This window comes from Mastomys coucha, unplaced genomic scaffold (genome assembly GCF_008632895.1).
Source record: "Mastomys coucha isolate ucsf_1 unplaced genomic scaffold, UCSF_Mcou_1 pScaffold6, whole genome shotgun sequence".
NCBI classification, from domain to species: Eukaryota; Metazoa; Chordata; class Mammalia; order Rodentia; family Muridae; genus Mastomys; species Mastomys coucha.
In genome coordinates, this window is record NW_022196912.1 from 69,883,524 (window position 1) to 69,903,154 (window position 19,631).

At 41.9% G+C, this 19,631-nt stretch overlaps 1 long non-coding RNA gene and 1 other non-coding gene across 2 annotated transcripts in view; one reads left to right on the top strand and one right to left on the bottom strand.

Annotated features, from left to right (window-relative positions):
* Positions 1-7,420: 7,420 nt before the first annotated feature.
* LOC116080894 overlaps positions 7,421-19,631 on the bottom strand; it is a 21,482-nt gene continuing 9,271 nt past the window's right edge. Inside the window, exons 2-3 of the long non-coding RNA XR_004114660.1 lie at positions 9,295-9,364; positions 7,421-7,485 (exon numbers count right to left, since the gene is read on the bottom strand). This is a non-coding gene — a long non-coding RNA (uncharacterized LOC116080894). The remainder of the gene's footprint in view (positions 7,486-9,294; positions 9,365-19,631) is intronic.
* Positions 10,238-10,343, top strand: LOC116081245. The gene has a single exon (XR_004114765.1). It is a non-coding gene; the product is annotated as a U6 spliceosomal RNA (small nuclear RNA).

Below are 19,631 nucleotides of genomic sequence, written 5' to 3' on the forward strand. Positions count from 1 at the left end.
TTTTTTGAGACAGCATTTCTCTGTGTAACAGAGCCATAGCTATCCTGGAACTAGCTCTGTGGAACCATCTGGCCTCAAACTCACAGAGATCTGACTGCCTCTCTCTGTCTCTGCCTCCGAGGTGCTGGGCATAAAGGGGTGAGCTACCACAGCAGGCTGATTCATGTTATCCAGCCTCTTCTCATTAGTATTAGGAAAGATAGGATGTTAGTAAACGTGGAAGAATTGTCTATGGCCATCAGTAACACAATAGCAGTTCGCGTTTTCTTAAACGCTTATGCTGCTGGCTTTAAAGATTCATAACAGTTTTCATCTCAAGCTTAGCACAGTTTGTCGTTGACACTTAGCACAGTATCAGATGAAGCCACTGAGGCTGGAGAAGTTATTGTAGGTAAGACATCAGCATCTGAATCAGGAAGTGTGGATGCCACTATTCTGTTCTTAAGTCCAAAAACCACACTCCCAACTCCTATTGTGTACTTAAGATTTGCTATGCAAACCCAGCAGTGGCGGCATATGCCTTTAATACCAGAGGCAGAAGTGGGCACATTTCTGTGAGTTTGAGACCAGCTTGGCCTGCAATGCTACTACGTCCAGGACAGAGAAAGCCCAGCTCAAAAAACAAAAAAGCAAAACAACAAAAAGAAAAACAAAAAAAATTTACTCTTCAAGCTCAGATACAAATTGAAACAAGGAACTTGATTCTATGTGCAAGACTGTTTAGGATGTGTAATAATTAAGGATGGTTGTTAATGGGGCCTCCAAAATGGTTCACTGGGTGAAATGACTGCCAAACAAGACCATGGCCCAAGTTAAATTCTGGTAGCCTCTGACCTCCACATGTACACATGGCACACGTTCATCCATACATCGTACAACACAACAATAAGTAAATACATTTAAAGTAAAAAAAAAAAATTACAAAGAGTATTTATTCATCATGAAAGTGCTACAGGAAACCATAGAATTTTTTTTAAGGTACCTATAAATGAGGAAAGCCTAAATATAACAGGAAGCACAGAATTCACAGTATTTGATTCCATAAATAAAAATTTAAAAGTTTTGCATGACAGCAGCTACCACAAAGTTGAAATATAAAAATCAAATTGGGAAAAAAATATTTGCAACTTGTGGACAAATTTCCCTAACAGATGAAAAATTCTTATAATCACAGTCACCAAGTAGAAGTACAACTGGCTTTTTAAACACTCTCAATTCCATTAATAAGAGAAAATCAGGCTAGGACTATACTGAGAGCACAGTTTTCATCTTCTATGTTAGCAAAGCTCACCACCATGTTGATAAGTCTGTGGGAAAACAAATTTCTATAGATGGGAAAATAGACAAAAAAATCTACATGGAATTACAAACATGCTAGAAATTCCATGTGTAGGAAGATATCCCACAGGCATCTCAAAATGAATATTTAATTCGGTAGTGTTGGAAATGGCAGGTTAAAACAAATGGAAATGTCAAAAATTACATAAATTATGTTACATGTATGTAGTGGCTAGTATTTGGGCATTAAAAAATGAGGAAACCAGGGGCTGGAGAGATGGCTCAGTGGTTAAGAGCACTGATTACTCTTCTGAAGGTCCTGAGTTCAAATCCCAGCAACCACATGGTGGCTCACAACCATCCATAATGAGATCTGATGCCCTCTTCTGAGGTATCTGAAGACAGCTACAGTGTACTTACATATAATAAATAAATAAATCTTTAAAAAAAAATGAGGAAACCAAAGAACAAAAAAAGGTACGTGAACATTTTATGGCTTGATATCCTTACGTATTTGCTTGATATTAAAATACATCTAAGGGCTACAGAGATGGCAACTGCTGCTCGTGTAGAGGACTCAAGTTCGATTCCCAGTAGCTTTATGGCTTCTTATAATCAGAGCTACAGTTCCAAGGGAATCTATTGCCTCCTCCTGACCTTCATGGGCATTCACGTGATACACATACAAACATGCAGGCAAAACACTCACACACACAAACTTAAAGCAAACACTAAGATACATCTGCAAGGACAATCTAAAAAACATACTGGGCAGATAGAGCTGAAAGGTGAACTCTTCACTGAAGAAAGATGAATGCATATTTTAAAGATACACTGATTGAAGAGGGAAGAGGAAGAAGAAGACATAACTGACAGTAACTGACTTTACAATAAGAAGTAAAAGTTAAATAATTTCAGAACTATAAAAAAGTAAATTTTTTATAAAAATAGAATTTATAAATATATAGATATCTTATATAAATACATACACTTATATAAAGTAAAATTTAAATATCTGGGTTATGTGTATCGAGCAGAGCCTTGCACAGACCCCTCTATGACAAGACTTTGGCACATGCTTGTTGTTTGGATCAGTGGTTAGATAGATGCACAAAACAGAAATTTGATTATATTATTTTATGGAGAGTGAGTCAGGTGAACACCTGCTTTCATCTTAATGTGGAGACAGAGTATAGATCATCCATCTAAAATCTACCTAGATTATCTACGCTGATTGTAGCTTACAGGATAAATTGTTACTATGTTCAGCCAAAGCTATTGTTCTTTTAAGAAACTAGGTATACAAGGAATAAATCAGTGGCTTTAAAATATGGATTACAGAGTTCCCTTTGATCAACAGCAGAACAGCTTTGTACAGTTTCACTAATATCTGACATGTCATTTACTGATTAATTTGTTACTGGAGTAGAAAATATTAGGATATATTTGTTCCTCTTATTTTCTCCTTTGTATTCATGCTACAGCCTACGAGCAGGGATCATTGAAACTCTTACTACTTGACTTTTAATTTAAAAAAAAAATACTCAGGACAGTGCCTGGAACACAGCAAAGTCCACTGGGGAAGAATTCTGTCTCTATCATATTTCTGAAAGTACTTAGAGTTAGAATAGTATTTCTTATTATTAGGCTTCTACAGTTGGAATTGGATTGCCAAGAAATGCTATTTTGACATCAAGAACTAGCCATCTGGCTTTACAAAGAGTACACTCATGTGGCAACACATATATCCAGAGACCACATGGTAACAAAGGAGAGGCACAAAGCAGCTGAGTTCAGAAGCCAGACCTCAATGTATTTTGTAAATTCTAACCTAAGAATCCCACATGAAGCATGCTAATCCCACAACCTCCTGGAAATGAAAACACTTAAAAGGGTTTTCTCCCTTTTATGTTGGTACCCTCTCTAGAACCTGGAAGTCTTGCCCCTACTGTGATTTCTAGTGTCTTAATGTTTGGTTCAAATGCCTAGCTCTTACTTCCTAAGCACAGTTGAGATTCATTTTTCCAAGCTGTATTTCCCTTTACAGGCTGAAAGTTTTACCTCAAGCTACCAATTGGCCACTTTTCTACAACTTTGTAGCCTTTACACTCCTAGAATCTAGTTCACCTATTTGACCAAGTGTCTTTCCCAAGTCAAGTACAAATATCAAACCTCCCCATATTTTTTTTTTACTTAAAAAACAATGTATTTGTTTTACACGTGAGTGTTTGCATGTATGTATGTATGTATGTATGTATGTATGTATGTATGTATTTATGTATGTGTGCCACTTTCGGACAATGCCTGTGGAAGCCAGAAGGGGGTGTCAGAGCCACTAAAGATGGGGTCACAGATGATTGCTAGTAATGTATGGGTGCTGGGAACTTACTATGGATACCTCGAAAGAGCAGCAAGTGCTTTAACCACTGAGCCATCTCTCCAGCTCCAAACTTTCCAATATTAAATATTTTGCCTGTCTCAGACTGCCCCCTTAAAATAAGAACCTCATACTTAGTTCTAGTATGGTAGGCAGAGTAAAGCCTCCAGAGGTGCCCATGCCTGTATGTTAGTTTACACAAGAAACTCATAAATGTAATTAAGGTCAAGGACCTTGAGGTGGGCAGATTGCCTTGTGTTCTCCAGTTGCATCTAACCTAACTACAGGAGTTCTTAAAAGTAGACACTTCCCAACTATGCTTCTTTTTCTTTTTCTCTTTCTTTTTCTTTTGATGCACTCCTGGGGGGAACCCAGAGCCTAACACATGTAGGTAAGTACTTCACTGCTGAGCTATAGCCCCAGTCACTGACTGTGGTTAGAAAGGATGATTGCACAAAAGTCAGAGACATGTGGCATTGCTGGTTTTGGATGAAGAAACTGGGTCAAAAGCCAAGGAATGTGGTTATCCCTAGTCAAGGTTTCCACAACTGAGTTACATCCTCCAGCCCTTGTGGTTGTCTCTAGAAGCTAGAAGGGACAAGATTATCCCCTAAACAGGTCCAAAAGGTGTACATCCCTTTTGTACCTTTATTTTGACCTGCTGAGACCTAGTTTGGGCTCCTGACTTAATTAAATTAATGGTAGTTACATTAAAAGATCCAGCTTAAGCCGGGTGGTGGTGGCGCACGCCTTTAATCCCAGCACTTGGGAGGCAGAGGCAGGCGGATTTCTGAGTTTGAAACTAGCCTGGTCTACAGAGTGAGCTCCAGGATAGCCAGAGCTATACAGAGAAACCCTGTTTCGAAAAACCAAAAAAAAAAAAAAAAAAAAAATCCAGCTTAGAATCTGAAAGTATTTGTAATACTCTCACACGCTCAATGCTGATTTCTATTGCCATATTTGGTGTTTGATTGTCGCCCAACTCATGAGATTAGAGGTGGGACTATTTTCCCACTTCTGCAGTCACATCCATACTCAAACTTTAGATTTGGAAGCTTTTTGGTTTATAGTTGTTCAGCCTGTACAATCATACACGTGCAAATTGGCATGCATACAGTCAGAGAATGATCATAAAGGCACAAAACCATTTTCCTGATTAGATTCTATCTCAGACCCTCGTGGGGAATCTCACTCCTATCAAACACCTTTCCCTAAATAGCAGCTTCTTCATCACAGGGATCTATGCCCCAGGCTCTGAACTAGTGCCGGTCTGTTTTACAGGGGAGGGAAGGACTAAGCCTGTTGGCTTTTATTTTCCTTCTTCCTTCTCAACCCATACTTTCAGAAGGAGATCTATGATCCTTCCCCATTCTTCGTATTTGTGGCATCTTTACCTACCCATTATACTTCCTTTTTTACTACTGAAACTGTGCTCAATTCTGACTCCTAACTGACAAATCCAATAGACTCTGCCCAGGGCAGACATCAGCCCGCTCCTTAGCATTCTCTCTACCCTGGTCTCAGTGATCCAGTCTTTTTCCTGAAAGATTCTGAGTCTGCCTGGTATCAGCCTGTTTACTGTGCCTTGCTATCTCTTCCCTTCTCTCTCCTCAGAGAAGTCCTTCCTAAACCTGCCTCCCCACCCCGATCCTGAGTACAATAGTTGAGCACATCCAAGGTGTTCTTTCTTTCTTGGGGACCCTGTTTCAGCTTCCTGAAGATTTATGATGAGTGACTCTCAAACTGACATCAAGATGACTCTGAGGTAAAGGGTACTGGATCTGGCAGAGCCTTCAAGGTAGGGAAACTACTGGGGAAGAGGAGGTAGAAGCTTAATCACAAAATGAGCCTACTGCAACCCTCCCTTGTGGGCTCTCACTCCCTCAAGCCTCCGGTTACCTGCTGTCAGCTGTACTTGGCAACTGACAGCATGTCCTGACTCTTTCCAGAACAGAGACGGCACGGCACTAATTATGTCATATCACTGTAAGTATTATTGTTTATCCGTTATTGTACCTTCTCTGTAAATTAAACTTCGTCCTCGTATGACTGTGCAGGTGACACTAAGAGAAAAAGAAAAGCATTGATTCCAAGATTTCAGGCCTAGGAGTCTAGAATAGCGGTAACAGCACTGGCAGAAACGGGGTGATGGAGAATAGACTAGGAACTGGAAGGCGCTGAAATACTGCACTATGGACTGTGGTGGCTCCTGCCTACAATCCTAGCATCCTGGGGCAGGTGGATCATGTGCATTCAAAGCCAAGCTGGGCTACAGAGTGAGCCTTTGTCTCAAAAACTTTAATAACCACCAACAACAATAATAATGAATAAATCATTAAATTGTTCCCAGAAATAGGAAATAAGAACATCCTGAAGTTGATAGATTTCCATGATATCTGCCCATTAGTCAAATCTGTTTCTACCTTTCCTTTCTAAAGGTAAACCCCCACCCAGCCAAGTGCCCACCTACTCGTGGTGTTCAGCAGAGCTATGAGGTGCCTCAACTTTGTGATCATTTCTAAATATTACCCAAAAGCTGCTGTCTAGTCTGGCGTCTTTGCCAGCCCTCTGCTTGTCTTTGAAGGCATCCCACACTGACTCTGCTGAGTGTGCCCCTCAGCAGGTTTTGTAGACAACCTCTTTCCCACTTTCCTGAAGGCTCTGACCAGAGTTCCTTCACTTTTAGCTCTAACCTTTACTCTCAGCAATCACTTACCTCCTACTTTATTTACAGAGCCTGGGCCATGTCCCATGACCTCTGTTTTCAATGCAAATTCCCTGTTTTTCTACTTCTTCCCAAGAATTTAGTATGCACTGTCATGATTAGCATCAATGGTCACCCTGACACACATAGGACTGAGGAAGCTGCTCAGTTGCCCATTGGTCAGTTCTCCATTGGATTGACCTGTAGGCGTGTCTGTAGAGCATTTTCTTGATCTCAAATTGGTGTAAGAAGGTTCGGCCCACTGTGGGTAGTGCCATCCGGGCAGGTGGCCCTGGGCTGTGTAAGGAAAGTAACTGAGATATTGAAGGGACCTTCTGGCCGTGGCATTTATCACAGCAACAGACAACAAGCTAGAACACATACCTTTGACATGTTTTGTCCACCTTAGGTCCTTCCTTACTCCTGGATGTCTCTTTCTCTAATACCTCTCCCCTTCTTAGAGTTTTCCTTTGGTCTATGATCTACTAACATATCCCAGCCCCCCCTTAACCCTTTACACATTTATACTTCACTTTGATTCCCTTAGGGGAACTTTATCTTATTCCTTTCCTATGTCTTATTCCAGCATGTATGGTTAGAGGACAGGTTGCAAGAGTAGATTCTCTCCTTCCAGTAGATGGGTCCTGGCAATTCAGCTCAGGTTGTTAGGATTGGCAGCAAGTGCCTCTAACCATCCTTCCTTCATTCCGTTTTTTTGTTACTAAGCATTCTAAACTTTACAAGTTCCTGGTTTGAATTCTTGCTATGTTTTGTTTGTGTTTGTTTCAGGTACACGCACACATTTATATAAAGAGAGAGAGTGTGTGTGTGTGCATATGTGCACACTGTGGGTTTTTAATTAAGGAATTAATTATTTTCCTTATTTATTTTAGTACTGAGGGTTGAACCAAGGCCTCAAAAAGGCAGTGCATCACCACTGAACAGCATTCCAAGTTCCTTTTCTTTTATTGTATCTCATTTTACACAGGATCATACTTATTGCCCAGATTAGCCTCCAGCTTGTGATCCTCCTGCCTCAGTCTCCTAAGAAGATGAGTTTCAGGGGTGTACCACCATTCCTGTTCATTCTATATGTTCATGTTAGAGTCTCCAAAAATCTCCATTTCTATAAGTAACAAATCATTTCATAAATTAATCATAAAACTTTTACAAAAGAACAAATAGTAATGCAATGTTGCTTTGCTGTCGTCTGTTTCCCAAGAGTTAAATTGTAAATGTAAATCCACTTAGAATTGCCTTTTGGTCCCTAGCCAGGTTTTTCTTCCCCTCTTTTTTTTTTTTTTTCTTTTTTTTCTTTTTTTTTAAAGTTGTTTCTTTGAGATAGAGTCTCCTATGGCTTAGGCTGGCACAGGAACTCCTGATCCTGTTTCTACTTCTCAATGCTGGGATCAACAGGTTGTTGCCACTATGCCCAGATAAAAGCTAGGATGTTCCAGATATCTATAATAGTGCATATACCCATATGAAGCTGTAAGCAAGAGTCAAGGGCAATCCTTACAGCGATGGGCATAGATGTTAGCATGAGAGATAGGTGGTCAAGGTAGAAATGTGCAAGTTGCCATGAAAACACTTCTTTCTTCATTATTTAAACTCAGTCTTCACCATAAGTATATTTACTCTGTGTTCTAGAACTTTCTGGTAAGAGAGGTGGTATTGTCATCTACTAGGTACATATGTTTTTCTGACTCTTTGTATTCTAAAAAGTAAACATTTACTCCTATCCCACAATAAACTAGCTGCCTCCCTTTTGTTTTTTTTTTTTGTTTGTTTGTTTTGAGACATGGTCTCACTATATAGCCTTGGCTAGACTGAAACTCACTAGGTAGACAAAGCTGGCCTTGAACTCATAGAGATCTGCCTACTGATGTCTCCATCATGTGCTGAGTTCAAAGGCATGTGCCATCATACCTGGTGGTCTAATCCTGCTTGGTTAGAGAACCTGCTCAGAAAATAATGATAAGTATTTGACTTGAAGAACTAAGGAATCAAATATTTAAGACATATCAAATATTAGGAAAAGTTTTTAAAAACAATTTTATAAAAACAAAATCTGGCCATGGATAGTGTCATATACTTCTGTGAGTTCAAGATCAGCTTGCTCTACATAGTTAGCCCCAGGCCAGCCAGAGCTGTATTGTAAGACCCTGTCTTAAAACAAAACAAAAGAAAAACCACCACCACCACCGCCAACCCCTTGCTCCCACTCCACACACAAAATATGATAAAGCATAGTAGTAGTGCATCCTCCATACTTGGGGAAGCCTGGGCAGGGGGTCATGAGTTTGAGGCTAACCTAGTCTACAAAATAAGGTCTTGCCTCCACCAAGGGCTGGGCCAGTGAGATGACTCAGTAGGTACAGGTGTTTTCTATGCAAGCCTGGTGACCTGAGTTCAATCCCTGGAACCCATATACAGTTGAAAAGAGATAACAACCTAAAGTTGTCCCCTGGCCTCTACATTCTACAGTAGTGTCTACACACAATAATAAGATATATATATATATATATATTTGGTTTTTCGAGACAGGGTTTCTCTGTGTAGCCCTGGCTGTCCTGGAACTCACTCTGTAGACCAGGCTGGCCTTGAACTCAGAAATCTACCTGCCTCTGCCTCCCAAGTGCTGGAATTAAAGACGTGTGCCACCACCACCCAGCTAATAATATTTTTAATAGTACCCCCCCCCCCGTCTCTCTCTCTCTCAGAGTGAGTACTGGAATTAAAGGCACTTACTACCACCACCCAGTTTACAATAATTTCTTAATTAAAATGAAAAGGGGCTTGGGATGTGATTCGTTGCAGACACATGCCTAACATACTGAGGGCCGAAGTTTAATTCCCAGCACTACAAAAAGTAAAAATAAAGAAGGTACAAAAATTAAATTTAAAAATCTCTTAGCACATTGCTAGTACTAACCTTAGAAACAATGAAGTCATAATGACTCAGATGGAAGGTATTTCAAACATCTTGTATTGTTATTCTCATTCTGTAGAAAATACGAATAAAGGAAATTGGGCTGTGGAATGTAGCTAGTCAAGCTAGAGTGCTTGCCTAGTGAGCACGAAGCCTTGGGTGTGAGGCTCAGCACTGCATACACTATGCTGGTTAACACATCCCTATAATCCCAGCACTCAAGGTCAGTGGCAGGTGGATCTCTATGAGTTCAAGCCCAGCCTGGTCTACAGAGTGAGTCCAGGACAGCCAGAGATAAACAGAGAAACCCTGTCTTGAAAAATCAAGCCAAAAGAAGGAGGAGGAGGAAGAGGAAGAAAGAAAGAAAGAAAGAAAAAAAGAAAGAAAGAAAGAAAGAAAGGAGGAAGAAAGAAGAAAGAAAGAAAGGAAAAACCAGTTCATATTCAGTTGCTTAGTGGACTGGTGTGGGGGCAGCCTAGCCTACAAAGATGCCATCTCTAAAAACAAAAACAAGGAAAGCAAAAACTGCCCAAGGTCCCACAGCATGTATCCATTCAATCACTATTTCTGAAAGTTTTGGCACATCAGGAAACACAATCATGGGAACCTGAGCCTATCCGAGAAATCAGAAGATTACTGCTCTCTGAGTGTGTTCTTCCTCAGGAAAGTGCCAGCCAGAAGAACCATCCACTTTGGCTCCAGAAAAAAGAGGTTAATAACCCAGAAGAGCTGCCTCTTGGGGTTTCTAACAACTTTTGATATTAGCAGAGTGTGCCAGAGCTAGAAGGAACGGTTATTCAGAAAAACTGAAAAGCTAACTGATTCTCCTCTGGAGGAGGCTGCCCGTGAGCGTTGTGGGCTGAAGTGGAACACTTGACCTGCTTAGCATGTTCGAGGCTCTGAGTTCACTCTCTAATACTGGAAAAAGAAAAAAGGGATAGTGGGGATGCTCACCTCAACAACACGTGTGATAACATTGGAACAATATGGAGGAAATTAGCATAGCCCTGGGCAAGGATGACTCAAAAACTCATGAAGTTTTTTATTTTTATTTTTTAAAGAGTATAGTGGGGGGCTGGTAAGATGGCTTAGCAGGTAAGAGCACTGACCGCTCTTCCAAAGGTCCTGAATTCAATTCCCAGCAACCACATGGTGACTCACAACCACCCGTAATGAGATCTGATGTCTTCTTCTGGTGCATCTGAAGACAGCTACAGTGTACTCATTTATAATAATAAATCTTTGGGATGGAGCAAGAGGGAAGGTGGGGACTGTCAGCCATTAGGTGATCATATCAGGGAAATTCAAAAATAGAGAAGAGTTTCATTTCCCCTCCATGCTTTGAGTTAGTTCTGTTTTGTCAAATAAAAGTAGTCTCCTGTATTTGCCAGCTATCTCTGTAGTAGTTAAGGATGATTTACCATGCTAGAGAAACCAGAGGCTACCACAAAAGTTCACTTGCTTGGACTGCAGGATTGAGTTTAACTTTCCGTTCACACAGGAAACTAAAGTCCATCACCTATGGAGTGGACTTAGATTCCAGAATCAGATTTTTTTTTTTTTTTGAGACAGTGTCTGTACTAGAATTGGTTATTTAAACTAAGCTGACTTCAAATTTGCAGTTATCCTCCTGCCTCAGCCTCCTACATCTGGAATTTCTTAAGTGTTTATACATTAATTCTTAACAGATTTTATCAGAAACCACATGGTGGTTCACTACCATCTATAATGGAATCTGATGCCCTCTTCTGGTGTGTCAGAAGAGAGCAATGGTGTACTCATATACATAAAATAAATAAATATTTGGGAAAAAAAGATTTTATTATAAGACACATTATCATCAATACTACCATTGTATAAGTCACAATGCTATATAGCACTAAGAACAGAACCTCACAAACATAGAGGGAGAAATAGAATATAATAAAATATGATTAAATGAAATGAATTAGACTTACTCAAACAGATGTGAACCCCCCCCCCCAATAAACTGCAGCCTTAAGATCCAGTGGCACATTAGCTGAGCAGCACAGCCAAACAGAAGAGGCTTATTTTAGGGATAAGCAGAAGATAAAGCATTGGGAACGTAAAAAGTAAAATTCATCACATTCGCAGATGAAAAGAGTGAAAAATCTGAACAGAGAAGTGGTGGCATTTGTCCCAACACTTAGGAGGCAGAGAAGCAGGTGGACTTCTGCGTTTGAGACCAGCCTAGTCTGCAAAACAAGTACCAGGACAGCCAGGGGTATACAGAGAAACCCTGTCTTGGGAAAAAGAAGAGTGAACCCCCCAGCCAGTCCATAGTAGTCTGTGCCTGTGGGGACTGAGACAGGAGGATCACAAAGTCGAAGCTAGCCTAGGCTATCTAGCCTACATTGAGGCTCTGCCTCCAAAGGGGGTAGGGGATAAAACTCCAGAGTCATTTCTGGTTTAGTCAGAGTGACAACGAAGGCATAATAAACCACAACTTCAGTTACATTTTCCGTCTCCATCTGCTATATTGCTATTATTCATGTCTCTTCAAGATGTAGCTAATAAGTCAGAGACAAAAAGGTATATATACCAAAACAGACCAAGTTGAGTGAGGTACAGTGACACACCTGTCACCCACTTGCTTGGATGCGGGAAGTCTCCAAGTTCAAGGCTAGCCTGAGCAACGTAGCTAACACACAAACCCTGTCTCTCTTTATTCGTGTACACAGGAGGAAGAGGAGAGTTTTCCTGTGTGGGACTAAAATGCATGTGTGAGTTCTGGCGAAGGTCACATGTGGCGGTCAGAGGATGGCCTCAGGTCTTTGCCTCCGACCTTCCTGAGATGGTCTTTTATTCCCTGCTGCATAAGCTAGGCTTGCTGCTTGCTGGTCTTCAAGCTTCTGGTATCCTCCTGTCTCCACCTCTCATCTCACCATAGGAACCATGGAACTACAGAGGTGTGCCACTACATCTGCCTTTATGTGGATTCTGGGGACTCTATCTCACAGCTTCACAATTGCATGGCAAGCACTTCACCCACTGAGCCATCAATTTCCTCAGCCCCAAGAAGAGGGACTTTTCATTTAGTATAAATGATCTAATAATCTGGCTGGAAAACCGACAATCAACTAAGAATTATTAATGGAGGTTCAAAAACATTTCATTACCAATGTACCTATATAGGAGCAGTTACCATTTGGAAAACCGAGAGAGAAAAGATGTCTTTAAGATGAGCCCAAGGGCTGGAGAGATGGCTCAGCAGTTAACAGCACCTGGACTGCTCTTCTGAAGGTTATTATTTCAAATCCCAGCAATCACATGATGGCTCACAACCACCCATAATGAGATCTGGAGCCCTCTTCTGGGGTGTCTGAAGACAGCTACAGTGTACTTACATATAATAAATAAATAAATCTTTAAAAAATGAGCCCAAACTGAGGAGCTTGCACTTCTCTTTCTTCTGCTAGCACACCTAGCCTGAACTCTGCGTGCTTGCTTCTGCCTGGACCATTACTTGTCACCTCTACTTCCCCTTCTGTGAGGACTGCCACCCAGTCTCAGCCACCATCATCGCCTGCCCCCCCTGTGATGACGCAGGACTGCACAGCATTTTCCGCCAGACAGGGCCCTGCCGGTTTATTTTCTACCTGGGTACACAGCGCGCGTTTTCCTCACTTCCCTAGTAGCAGTTACTTGGTCCGGTTTGGGTGCACTCAGATGGTAGACTGTAGGAACCACCGGTGCCTCTGCTAAAGAAAATTCTTAAATACTGTCTCCCTTCCCTCTCCTTTTCCCACCAAATAACTAAAAAGATCCCCCAAACCTAGAGGACAATGGCACAGGAAGATGAGAGGAAAACTGAGGAGCCCAGGTCCCTGAGTCACAGACGAAAACTGCTCAGCTGCCCAATGCCCAAGTTGGCTTGCTGCCTGAACAGGAAGTAGGTTCTTTCAGGAAAGGAATTCTAGGGTTTGCTGGGTTTCTTCTTCTTCTTCTTCTTCTCCTTCTTCTTCTTCTTCTTCTTCTTCTTCTTCTTCTTCTTCTTCTTCTTCTTCTTCTTCTTCTTCTTCTTCTTCTTCTTCTTCTTCTTCTTCTTCTTCTTCTTCTTCTTCTTCTTTTCTTTTTGTTTTTTGTTTTTGTTTTTGTTTTTTTCGAGACAGGGTTTCTCTGTGTAGCCCTGGCTGTCCTAGAACTCACTCTGTAGACCAGGCTGGCCTTGAACTCAGAAATCCGCCTGCCTCTGCCTCCCAAATGCAGGGATTAAAGGCGTGCTCCACCACCACACTTCGCTGGGTTTCTTCTTTTTCTTTGTTTATTTACTGAGACAGGGTCTCGCTGCATAGCACTGGCTGGCCTGGAACTCACAGAGATTTGCCTGCCTCTGCCCTGAGCGCTGAGATTAAAGGAGTGTTCCTGATTGGGGCATTTTTCAATCAGTAAGTAATATAGTCTTCCTAACTCTATTTTCAAGTGAGGGGAAAGAATTTAGTGACCTTTACATGCTTTTCAAAGGTCACCTACCTATGCAGTGGGAGAGCCTGTTTTTGCTTTAGAACCTACTGGCCATCACCAGGTTATACTGACTAACCCGAGCATGAACAATTTTGAAAGAGTTTATTGTACTGGAACCAAAAAACCATATGTGAACCCCAGCACTGAGAAGGCAGAGGCTGGAGAATCAGAAGCTCAAGGCTACTCTATCCACTGAGTTTAGTGCTATGGTAGGCTACAGGAAGGAGACCATGTCCCAGAGAAACCACACAAAAGACAAAGATAATACCGCACATCTGTAATCTCAGCTCTTGGGATTCTGAGGCAAGAGGATTACCGTGAGTCCCGGGTCAAACCTAGGTATATGAACCCCATCTCAAACAACATGATCTGTAAATAAGGAACAGGTAAAAGACAGGAACAGCCAGCTATTTCATGGAAGATGGGTCAGAACATAGCAGGGTGTTCAGTCTCATTAGACGTCAGGGAGAGGCGAGTTAAAAAACGTAATGGCTGGTTGGAGTTTATAATGAAACCCACCTCAGCACTCAGGAAGTAGTGGAGGAGGCCAGATGATTCTTTGGAGTTTGAAACCATCCTGGGCTACAGAACAAGTAACTAGGTCAGTCGGAGGGAGGTACAGAGCAAAACCCTGTCTCAGAAAAGTTAAACAAACAAACAAAACAAAAAACAAAATGATCATAACAAAGGGCTAGGCATGGTGGCTCACACCTGCAATCCCAGTACAGAGGCAGAAGGACTACTGCAAATTCAAAGGAGCCTAGCTGACACATGGAGTTCCAGAGTAGGCTGGGACTATTCATATAAAACCTGCAAAGGGCCTAAGAAACAGACTCCACAAGGTGATATCATGGTACACCAATCAAAATAAAATAGTAAATAAAGACAACAGCCACTGCTAGCCGAATGCCATGTGCCATGAACTCATGCACTACTACTGAGATGGTGCAATAGCTCTGAACTGGGTAGTTTTGTTTTTATTATTGTGTGATTTGTGTCAGGCTGACTTCAAACTCCTGTGTAGAGGAAGTTGACCTTGAACTCCCCAATCCTCCTATTTCTACTTCAAGGTCTATACACCGTACACAGTTTATAGGTGTTGCAGATCCAGCATGTGCCTCCCTGCATGCTCGACAACCACTCTACCAATTGAGCTGTATCCTCCAACCAGGGTAGTTCTTCCTAAAACTAAAAATGTGCTCAAGCAATTTTACTTCTGGGCACCTATAAAAGAGAGATGAAAGTAATCTAATTCCGTGTAGAAACACACGTATAAGTATTCATGGCTTTGTTCTCAATTACTCCCTTCTCCTAGTTAGCTTCAACTTGAGCCTCGGTTGGGGGGTTGCTTCAATCAGACTGACCTATGGGGCATGTTCATGAGGCATTTTCTTGATTGCTAATTGATGTAGGAAGGCCCAGTCCACTGTGAGCAAGTACCATACCTAGGCAGGTTGGCCTGGACTATATAAGAAAGCTAGTAGAGTTGGAGAAATAAGGCAGGGGGAGAAGTCTTAACTTCTCTCAGTGATGAATTATAACCTGGAAGTATACAGGCCAAAATTTAAAATTAAAAAACAAAAACAAAAACCTTTCTTGCCTAACAGAAAATCAAATTATAACAAGTGCCCAAAATGAAAATATTTCTTATGTTCAGTGGTTGAACTGTGGTGCTGTTTGTTTATTGTGAAATGATATTCAGCAATAAAAAGGGACAAACAATCTATACAACTTGGATTAATCTCAAGGTTTTTTGACTTACGTTAAGAAAATCCTTTCAAAGTTCACAAACTGTGATCCTATGATACAACAATCTTGAGATACTGAGACTAAGGACATAAGCTCTTCCTGAAGTGTGTGAGTCTCTGCTTTGATCCTGACATGACTAAAACGAAGTTTAAATATCTGTCGTACAAGCTAAAACAATCAACTTGGCTGACATAGGGGGTATTGTACACCCCTGAAATCATGCCCCTCAAGAGCTTAGGGCAGGAGGATCAGGAGTTCAAGATCATCCTTGGCTACATATAAAGTCTGGGGCTAGCCTGGACTATGTGAGTCTCAAAAAGCGAGCTGACCCTTTTAGAGTCCTTACTAGACCCCTTGATTTTCTTCCCAATGAACACTAGAGAAAACAACAGAAAGCATGAAGAAGCCATGGACAGACAGACTAGATTCACTGTCCTATCTGGCATGAAAATTTTGGATTTTTGTCTTTGTAACTTTATTACTTTACTTGTGTGCATGCACACTCATGCCATGGCACGCGTGTGGAGGTCAGAGGACAATTTCCAGGAGTCAGTTCTCTTCTTCCTTCTATGTGGGTCCTGGCACTTGTACTCAGATTGTCAGGCTTGGCCTCAAGGGCCTTGACCTTCTGAGCCATCTGTCTGCTTCTCCTGCCTCTTCTCTGCCACACCCTCCTAAGGACTCACTCCGCATGCTAGACTACACCTGGATATAAAGCAGAGTACGGCTTCAAACTCATGAGCCTCCTGAGTGCTAGTTTTGCAAGCTTTGCAAGCACAGATCGCCCTAGCGGGCTGTGAGTTGTCAGTTCTCAAGCAGAAAACCTTCATGAACAGTCCACCATTCTAGCACAGACCACCCTACCATTTTCCCCACTGATGAATTTGTGAGCTAAAGTTTGGGGAAGAGCCTGGCCCATGTTCTCTTACCCAGCAGTCAATAAACTGCCTCCCTTAGAAAGGAGGAGAGGAAACAGACAACTCTGAGTAACCAAGGAGAAGGACCAGAACCAATGCTGGGAGACCAACGAACATTGTGAAGCAGATAGGAGCCTGGCTCAGTCAGTGTCTTACTGAATCACCACAAAAACCACTTGAGGAAAATCATTTATAACTCTGTGCCTGTCTCATTTCCACAGAAGTTTCATGTGACATTATATTGCATTATAAATAAAACTTCCTGCAAGGCGGTGGTGGCTCACACCTTTAATCCCAGCACTTGGGAGGCAGAGGCAGGCGGATTTCTGAGTTCGAGGCCAGCCTGGTCTACAGAGTGAGTTCCAGGACAGCCAGGGCTACACAGAGAAACCCTGTCTCAAAAAAAAACAAAAACAAAAACAAAAACCCTTCCTTAGGGTATATCATTGTCTATTAGGTCAGGAATGGGGGTGACACGTGCCTGTAATCCTAACGCACAGGAGGCTGAGGCTGAGGATCATGGTTTACAGCCAGCCCAGGCATTTGAGTTCAAATGGAAAAGGATTTTTAAAAGTATCATTAGGGGCTGGGGAGATGGCTCCAGCATTAAGAGCATTGACTGCTATTCCAGAGGTCCTGAGAATCCCAGAAACCCACATGGTAGCTCACAACCATCTGTAATGGGATCCGATGCCCTATTCTGGTGTGTATGAAGATGGCTACAGTATACTCACATACATAAAATAAATAAAATCTTTTTTTAAAAAAGTATCATTAGGAGAAACTGTGTGCCTTAGTTCAGTGGGTCATGACCCTGTTGGGGACAGGAGTGTTGACTGACCCTTTCACAGGGGGTCCATCGGACCATCAGAAAGCACAGATGTTTACGATTCAAAACAGTAATAAAATTACAGTTATGAGTAGCAATGAAAATAATTGTATACTTGGGGGTCACCACAACATGGGGAACTGTGTTAAAGGGTCTCAGCATTGAGGGAGATTGAGAACCATAGTGGCTAAGGGTGACATAGTAGGTAGAGGCAGAATAGAATGATAGATTCAGATAGACACTAAAACATTTGTCTGTTTATGATGTGAATCTCACATAGCTCAGGCCTTCAATTTACTCTTTGTTACTCAGCTTTAAGAAGTTTTTAGGAGCCAGGCAGTGGTGACGCACGCCTTTAATCCCAGCACTTGGGAGGCAGAGGCAGGCAGATTTCTGAGTCTGAGGCCAGCCTGGTCTACAGTGAGTTTCAGGACAGCCAGGGCTACACAGAGAAACCCTGTCTCGGAAAAAAAAAAAAAAAAAAGATTACACAGAGAAACCCTGTCTCAAATAACCACGACAACAAACACACAAATATAATCAAGCAAGCAAAATCCCAAACCTTTAATCCCAGCATTTGGAAGGCAGAGGCAGACAAGATATCTGAGTTTAAGGTCAGACTGGCTTACACAGTGGGTTCTAGGGTAGCCAAGGCCACATAGTGAGGCTTTTTCTTTTTTTTCCAAGACAGGGTTTTTCTGTATAGCCCTGGCTGTCCTGGAACTCACTCTGTAGACCAGGCTGGCCTTGGACTCAGAAATACTCCTGCCTCTGCCTCCCAAGTGCTGGGATTAAAGGTGTGCACCACCACCGTCCGGTTTAAGACTTTTTATTCCATGTGTGTGCATGTCTTTCCTGTGTTTATGTATGTGCACAATATGCATGCCTGGAGGGTATCAGGTCTCCTGGAACTGAGGTTACAAGTTTTAAGTTACCATGTGGATGCTGACAATCAAACCTGACTCCTCTAACAAAGCAGGCACTCTTAACCACAGGGCTAGTTAGTTCTCCAGCCCTGAGACCCTTTCTGACCTCCAAGCTTGCCATGGCACTCCCCTTTCCTCCCCAAATAAATGAATAAATGTGATTTTTTAAAAACACCTAGTTCTCTCTCTCTCTCTCTCTCTCTCTCTCTCTCTCTCTCTCTCTCTCTCTCTCTCTCTGTGTGTGTGTGTGTGTGTGTGTGTGTGTGTGTTCATATGCACATGGGGACCAGAGACAGCCTCAGGTGTCATTCCTCAGGTGCTGCCTACATTGTTCTGGAGACAGAGTCTCACTGGCCTGGAACTCACCCAGGTGGTCAGGCTTGCTGGCTAGTGAGCCCCAGAGATTGGCCTGTCTCGTCCTCCAGAGCACAGGAATCACAAGCACCCCCCACCACACCAGTTTCTTACTGCAGGTTCTTGGAGCCATTTGCCCAACTAGAGGCCCTGAATGTGGTCCTAGGTAAGTGTGTATTGTGGGAGCTCCGGGGGGTTGGGGGGAGGAGGCTTCTCTTAGGAAAAAAAAAAGGGAAAAGGAAAAGTAATCCAAGTATTTAGCAATGAATTATGTCAGCCAACAAGCTGGCTTCTGTGTTGCCATTTTAGCCCCACGAGATAGAACTTTTAATACATAGTTCAAGCAAAAAAAGGTAGTGAAGCAATGTAACTACATTGTAATTACAGTGTGATTACATGTGATAGCAGGCACTGTGGCTCAGGCTTTAAACTCAGCCCTCCGGAGGCAGAGGCAAGTGGATCTTAGTAAGTTCAAGGCCAGCCAGGACTACACAGTGAGAAGTCTCAAAAACAAAAGGGGAGGGAGGCTGGATGCATAATGTACCTTAAATTTATATCATAATTTTAACACAGACTAACAGTTACTTCTGGATGGATGAGTTTAATGGTATTTATTAAACTACCTTTTTCTGATTCTCTCTCTTTTTTTCTTTCCTGAAGAGAACATCTACTGTTTTGTGATAAGCACAAAATAAGGACTTTGTGGGTTTTCTTTGTAATTGCCACTGGACTAATAAAAAATTTAAAAATACTTATATACTCATTTTGGATAAAGGGGTGATGCACACACATGTCACAAAGCTAACTTTTTTTTTTAAAGATTTATTTTTACTTGGTGTGTATGTGTATTTTATCTGTATGTTTGGCTTGGCCCCATATGTGTCCCTGGAGCCCACTGAGGCCAGAAGAGGGTGTCAGATCTCCTACAACTAGAGTTACAGACTGTTATGAACTAATGTGGGGATGCTGAGAACAGGTCTTAACCACTGAGCCACCTCTCCAACCTCTAATTTTTAGTAGTATGGGAAGACAATTCATCAAAGAAAGCATGGTAGGCCTTGGGAAGACTTTTTTTTTTTT